We start from the raw sequence: 8,204 nt of genomic DNA, 5'->3' as shown, positions 1-8,204 counted from the left end.
CAGTCATATTCAACAGCAAATGCAACCGACAAAATGAACACTCCCTCTCCAATTATACTTATGGAGATGTTTTGAATGGGCCATGGTCTTGTGAAGATGGGATTCATAGACTCTGGGCCCTGTGGGGACTCTGACCATCTCCCACGATGGGCCTGCTCCATAATTGATGGGGCGCCCAGGATTGGGTGACAGAGCTAGCATTACTGAGTTTGGACTTGGAGAAATACTCTCACTGCCTGCTGCACACAGTCAGTTACTGCATGCATGTGGTAGGAGGGCTGTGCTATTTACCAAAAGGAAGCAGTTAGCAGTTAAACTGCTCCATGGCATGGCTGTAGCTGTGTGTATTGATATGGTTTCAGTTATTTGTTTAGCAGAAGTTTGACAATGCAGTCAATGTCTATTTGGTGATACATGACCATATCCCTCCAGGTAATTATGTCCTTACTGTGTTTAAAATGAGAGAGTAACATGCTCAACACCTTAGTGTAGTTTCTACTGGGTGCTAAATCTTCGTGAGCGTCAATATAAACTTCATGAATAAAGCATAGCACTCACAGCTCTTTTTAAAACTGCACTGGGGTGATTAAAAATGTTTAAAAAAGAACTGTGAGTGCTATCCTTTGTTCATAAAGTTTATAGAGTTTGATTTGCACCATAAATCTGCTGTGCCTTTTAAAGTGCATTGATGAACTCCCAGGACTCTATACTAAAAGCTGGTCGAATAAATGTAGCTGATCAGATTTCTTCACCTTTGTCAAGTTGAAAAGTAGCTGAAGTTAAGAATACAGTAATCCATATGACGACACATCTTTCAAAATCTTTTCAAAACTATTTTATTCTCCAGTACTTAGTGAATTTATAAGAGATTGTGACGCTTTCACATACACATTTCTGAAGGGATTATCCTCAGCACAACTACAGCAATGTTAATTTGTTGTAAACATGTGGTGAGAATCTTGTGAATGCTGCTCACTCACAACCTTAATGTTTTTTGTTTTATACATGTTTTCCCCCAAACAGAAAACTGTTACATTTTAAAAGCCAAGTCATAATCACAGCATGCATATTACTCCCTTATTTTCCAGACATCTTAATCACCATAACCTGTTCCCTACCCTGGAGGAATTCTGACCTCGTTAATGTTTGCCCACGTTCCTTCGGCGGAACAAAAGGGCCACTTTGGAGAATTGCCTGTTCTCTGTGTCTTATCACTGGCCTGACATCTAGCTTAACCTGATGCGCCGAATTACTGTATGTGTGTGAGAGTGCATCTGCGAGTGTAATCAGAGCACTCGCCGTACATTATTCCCACCATAATCCACAGCAGCCGTCCTCTTATATAATCCCGATGATGACCTTTAGTGCAATTTTGAACCTTTTCCCATCGTCAGCGAGATTAAATAATTCAGGGTCCATGATGTTCACTCAGTAATGCCCACTGACAAAATCATTGTGGAGGACCATTTTTCCACCCGCCTGGCATTCTAGCCGTCTCTCCCTGCCCTCATCAACCCCCCTGCTGCCACCTCTCTTTCTCTCTCTCTCTCTCTCTCTCTCTCTCTCTCTCTCTCTCTCTCTCTCTCTCTCTCTCTAATGCTACCTGGTGGATGTAAATGGCTAAAAAACAAGTTTTTTCTATTTTTTCTCTATTGAAATCAACATTCAGAATGTGCACTCTGTCTATCTGACAGACACAAGTCTTGTTCTATGTATTTTGTTTACATTTTATGTCTGGGCTTTCAGAACATTTGAAAAATGGCAGTGACATGTGAGATAAACTGGACGTATCAAGTATAATCCTGATGATGAAAACAAACATAAAACAACATTGCTAAATCCATAAGAGCAAAGCCTATGGAACTCAGCCCCCCGCCCCTGCTTATGCAATACAACTGCAATACCTCCTCAATAATCTGACCCCCCCACAGTGGATGGCCGAAGGCTGACCAGTAGACCCAACATGGGGAGGGATGGGATTACGCTAAATGTTTCAATGAGTAGTGTAAGGTGACCGGGGCTCAACAAGTGACAGTAGAGCAAAGACAGAAGTACACACACACGTACACACACACACACACACACACACACACACGCACAGAGGCATTAAGGCATATGGGGCCTCTGAGATTGACCTGGTCCACATCAATCAAACACATCAATTACTGTATATGTGTGTATGGTCATATGTGTGAAATATACAATGTCATTATTATAGGTTTAGCAAACATTACACAACAAACTCAAGTGATACGAAGATAGAAGTGTTGGTTGGGTTGCAACAACAAGTATCTGTGTACATCTATCTTCTGTAGCCATGAGGAAGCACTCCAAATCCATAGACGTCGTCCAAATCATCGTTTCTCCCCCTCTGTGTAAGAAACACTTGAAAAAGGAAACGAGAGAACAGCCTCAGCATTTTTCAACACATTTTTTACATTCCTTCACTCAAGCTCCCAAAATTCACACAGCCGTTTATTTTCAGTACCGTGATTACACTTTTGAGACAGAAGAGAGGATGATAATTGCAGACTATAGTCTCAGCATGTGTATTGTGCTTTTGTGGTGCCACAGATGAAAGATGAGTCTTCACTAAATGCCAGAAATCCAGCTCATATAACGCAGCAACACAATCTTGTCTGACCTCGTATATGTAATGGTTGCAAATCTCCTTTAAAGATTTGTGAAAAAATTCCACTCTTGCCACAGCCCGCCCTGTCACTGACCACATAGCTGTGGGCAGTATTACATGAGAAAAAAACTCTTTTTTTCCATTCCAACTGTAGGGGAAGTTTTTTTTTGCAGACATGGGAAGTGGTGCCCTGCCCATCAGGGTAAGAGGAGGCCTTGTTTTTGCCACAGCTTCTACTTTTCTGACGAGTCAGCCCACACGGTGGGGGACTGAAGGATGTGCCGCTCTCTGGGGCGGCCGTCTGGGACTGCATAACTCTGAGGTAAGGGTTAGACACCAGGGCCTGTTTAATGCTGCCTACAACTCCACAAAGGCCTGGATTCTGTCAGTTTTGAAAGCTGGAATGCCGTTCTATTTCCCTGTAACACCACTGAGAAACAGGCTCAGATGATAGTGTGGTTACTGTGTAATAAAACTTTTAGTAATATTTTATATTGTCAAAAGCAAGCACAGAACTAAACAGAACTAAAATATGGGCAGCATTTCTCTGTCAGAGGAACTAAGCCTACTATAGTGAGAGGCAATGCACTATAGGAAGATGCAATGTAGTTGTTATGAAGTTTATGACCGTGCATCAAACTTTATCTATTCTAACTTTACTAAATTTCTCTTTGGATACTCCTTAACGTTCATAAAAGGTAAAGCATAGAGCGTGCATGGTAGTGGGTGAATGTGCCAGTACATCGGTGGTCATTTGTGCAATGTTGTATGTGTACACGACTGTGACATTTGACAAGACCATCATGCGCCTTTGTTTCACACATCCCCTTTTTGACAGGACCTGTGACTGTCCGTGATACATCATTGGCCCCATGACGATTTAATCACTGCATGCTATTTATGGTGCCCATCCTTCGTCATAACAAGGTCAATGTGCAGTCGATGAGACCCATGGGGCACTTATCTGCTGCATTAACTGTTTACTATTTTTGGTCAGACGGGGCTATGACCTCAACCATATTGAGTCGCACCGATATTATACTGCCATGGAGATATATTTGGACTGTGTTCTTACGTAAAAGGACAGTGCAACCAGTCTTTGCAAAACAGGCTTTCCACGGTTTGAAGTAATTAAATACAATTATAACTTGTGTGATGACCTAAATGTGGAATAGCACAATAAAACATTGTAGGTTGAACATGGTCCAGTGTCACTACCAAAAAGTAGCCTACACTATGTCTGAACTACATTTAAGCAGAAATGTAATATGGGTTATGGTCCGTTCAGCTTATAATGGTAACTAATACATTTAATTATATATAATTAAGCCCAAAAGAATTCTAATATGATTTAAGTGCTGGCTTTATTTTTTGTGTGCGTGTGCTGATATTGGACTATTAGCCAGATCCATCAATTACGTCTTTATCTTTTTGAGTCAGACAAAATGAAAGGGTTCATAAACCTGACTTATGGTGGTCTGTGCTCACACAAGGTCATTGGAGTCTCTAATAGAGCCGGTATGAGCACACACAATGAGAGAGCAGTAACTATGAGCCACTATTCAGAATCTGGTTGACCCTGCCTTTCTGGGAATGTTATTGTCTGTTCCCAACAGACAATGAGACTCAGAAAACATGCTGTTACCAAATTATGTTGCTTGCGGATTCTAAAAAATATACAAAACAATCAACAATCCTGGTAGTGTTGCTATGTACCTTAAATCCTGTTGGAATTTTGGCCTGAGTTATTGAGCGTTTCATTTGTACATGCTGAGGGCTTGTGACAACCCGTAACATCTAAAAATGACGTAACTTCCTTGCAGTAAGAACTTGCCGTGAACTGGGGGTCCTTTGATTTGTACGAGATCGCTTTTCGTCAGACAAGTTTAGGGGGGCGTGCTGTCGTGTCATTTTGCGTAACGTCTTGTTTTTCGGTCATACTGCTCGTAAGAAGAGCCCTTTGGAACAACTGGATTGCACCATAATAACACAGGTGGGGTTTAAAATATTTCATTGCTTGCGGATTTTTGTTTATGTATATTTAAAAAACCTGCAAGGAACATGCTTTGGTAACAGCATGCTTTAGTGAGTATCAGTGTCCAGTGGGCATTCACCCCTTGACCTATTTATGCTTTCCAGCTGTTGCATAACCAAATTAAAGCATTGTTGGGCCTTGGATCATCTTCTTTTCTGTGTCTGTCTGATGCTTCCTTCAAGATTAGAGAGACTGAGAAGACCTGCGGCCAATCTGAGCCATCAATCCGATTTCAAATCTGAGAATCTCTACAACATCTATCTCCAAACCCGCTAACGGATTTAGGGAGGGTGAAGGGGGTTTAGACAGCCATGACGTGATCCTTATTTGCCGCATTGGCGTCTGCCCCAGGCCAATGAGTGGGACTCGCTGAGGGAAATGTGAAGTCTGGGGTCTCTTAACCTCTAATCCGCTCATATCAACAGCACCCTGGCCCTCCAAATCCCACGCAAAGACACCCCCCTCCCTCCAATATCAGACCCCTGACACCCCCCCCTCCAATATCAGACCCCTGACACCCCCCCCCCCTCCAATATCAGACCCGTGTCACCCCCCACCACCACCTCTATCCCTCCCTCCTCAAACTAGCCCTCGCCCACCACCCATCTTTCTCAGAGTCAGTGTGTACGAGAACCAGTGCCCTACATTGGAGGATAAACCCAACCAACCATCTGCATCCCCGATGGCCCCCCTCAAAAGTCCTTTGGTCTGTCCCATAATCTGCCCCCTAATCCACCAAACGGTATCCAGTGGTTGGTAGGAGTTGGTGGGGGGGGTGTGCTGCTACCTCAGAATCCATAACCTACCCCAGGATCAGATGTGATGCTCTTACCTAATGAACCCACAAGTGTGACTGTCTGTCTGATTCACACTTGGATGAACCTTTTGTCATTTCATTTCATCAGAGGCATCTAAAAAGTCCCAGTAGAACATTAAAATTTGATTAATCTCCAATGTTTCTGCTACTTGTCAGGATCAAATTTCTTAACAAACTCTGGGGTATTAACTTGTTTTCTATGCAGCCCCCCTGGAGTTGAAAAAAAGCCATACACACTTAAATCCTCTTAGTACTAAGGATTTTATCTGGGTACAGTAACCTCTGTGACAGAAAATATTTTCGGTCATTTCAAACAACTCTGTCACTTGATATTGAAAACATAATGGTGATGGTGAAACCGCACCACAAAAATGATAAGCTGGCTAACAGTCCATTGACCTAATATCTCAAGCAATATGTTGAATCATATTATAAGAATGTCAGTGTTTTGAGGTACAGCATACTGTATCTTTCATATTTAATACATATTATTTATCACAGCCTATAATATGATCTATCATAGGTTCATATGGTATTTTTTTAGATAATGATATTAGAAATGTTCTATTTTGTATTGGGCTAAATTATTTTATTTGAAATTGTTTATGTTAATGTTAATGTAATGTTTATTAATATCATTTTTAAATCACTTTGAACCAAAGCGTTGGCTAAGAACCATAAAATTAAACATAAACATGTCCTCATCATCACAGTGGACAAGTCCAATTGATTGTTATCATTGTACTTGTGAGGGACTAGATTGTTTGAATAATATTAATCAGGCAATCAGGCACTAAGGAGGAGTGTTGTCAATCTCCCTACCCCCAGACTACCTACTTACACAGCAACAGGCTACAGCTGATGACCAGCCAGCCTGGCTGAGGAGTAGCTTGGGCCTATTAATAGGAATGACCTTCTCTCCCACAACAAGAGGATTCTGAGGAGGGAACGTTTCCGACGAGCTGACCGTCATCTTATCAGAGGCAGCTCGCCTGAGGGTGCCGGATGAGTAGGAGCCTGAGAGAGAGAGAGAGAGAGAGAGAGAGAGAGAGAGAATGGCTGCAGGATAGAGAGGGGTGAAGAGAGAGTGACTTGTTAGCACGCTGATGAAATGGTGTGGGGGGAGGCAATAATGGACCTAACAAGAATAGATGAGGCCATAAAAACATTGACTAAAGCAATAAACCTAAAGTTCAATCAGTAATGAGATAAAGTTGTGCTTAGGTTTGAAGGATTCACCTATATGAGAATGTGAAGAAAACCCACTTATTTGGACGAGTTGATGGCTAAAATGTGAGCAAGAGAGACTCCAGTTGTTCATGATGGTCACGTCTCCTTTGTTCTAAAAATCTTCTCAGTTTATAGTCTTCTTTCACGCAAACACACAATACCTTTTACAACCTTAGGTTATTCAATCTCAAGTACAGTGTCTTTGAACAGCATCCATATTGAAATGCAGAGAGGCTCGATTGTTGTGTTAAAGCCTATTGACAACAACAGGACTGCATTCATGAGAAAAGGGGTGGGGGCCAAGCGAGTATAATTAGAGACTCCCACGCACATCTCTTGGACCTAAGTAGACCTCCCTAAGTAGACATCCCGTCACCTTCACTCCCTCACTCTTTCCACCAAGGAAAGTGACTTCAAGCCCCTTGTTTTCTCGCAACGATTGACTGGGCCTGTGCAATGCATCTGAGGTCGGTGCCGGTAAGCTGATTTCTGTTCCGGTTGCGCAAGCGCCTCGATGGAACTGGGACAGTGGTGCTTCTTAATTCAGATGCTTGGCTGGATTAGCGGGTGTCATGCCACTGTTTCAACTCTGCGGTTATTACTCCAGCTTTTGGCACCCATCCCGAAAGCCACCACTTTCATGAATTGTTTGGCCTTAGCTCTTTGAGGGAGAGGACTGGGAAGAGGAAAGGGACAGAGAGTGAAACACAAAAACAAAGAGGCAATTAGTATTAATTTCCCACTGAACTAAATGTTTTGTTAACACTAAAATACAAATATAAATGGTCCACGTACATGCTCAAATGCACAAGATGTGCTCTATGTGTAAAGCAGAATGCATTGCATATCTGTTTTCTACAAAGTACCAGAGAAAATTCATATCAAGTGTCTCTGTTTGGATTTGAGACTCACAGTGCTTTAACACTGGATTCACACACCCCTAGACTGTGACACAGCCAATCACGTTAACCCCTCTGCCCCCTCCTGCTTCCCCCAGACCCCTAATCCTTCTCAATAACAACCAGCAGTGGCACAGAGCTGGTAGAGTAGTCTGAGAGGGTGTCCACCACCCTAAATGTTCCCGAATCAGCGCTAAGTGCAATTGGCCCTGCACAAGCAGCTTAGTTTTTTTTTTTTTTTTTTTTTTTTTTTAAATATAGCCCATAATAATAGTCCATTACCGTGACAGCAAAAAGACAAAGGCTGTCAATAGACAAAAGCTTATAATGAATTTCATCCTAAGCAAGTGGCTGAAATCAACGATATTCCTGTTTTCCCACACTTGTGTTATACAAGTGTAACACCATCAAGGAATCGTTACACCATCAAGGAAGTTACTGTCATTATTATTAGAGGGAGGATTTATTTGTGTTATTGTATCAACCTAACCTACAATAACTCAAAGGGCTTTCCATAGTTAATTAATTATATTTTATAATAATATTGTAAAAGCAGTGTGTTTTGTTATAAGACACTGAAACGGCCTTAAT

Source organism: Alosa pseudoharengus, unplaced genomic scaffold (assembly GCF_046254945.1).
Source record: "Alosa pseudoharengus isolate Yale_2024_CS ecotype anadromous, Long Island Sound unplaced genomic scaffold, YU_APseudo_1.1 YU_APseudo_1.1_scf_12, whole genome shotgun sequence".
In the NCBI taxonomy this organism is placed as follows: Eukaryota; Metazoa; Chordata; class Actinopteri; order Clupeiformes; family Clupeidae; genus Alosa; species Alosa pseudoharengus.
The sequence above is the reverse complement of the archived record's forward strand: the minus strand, read 5'-3'. Positions refer to the sequence as shown.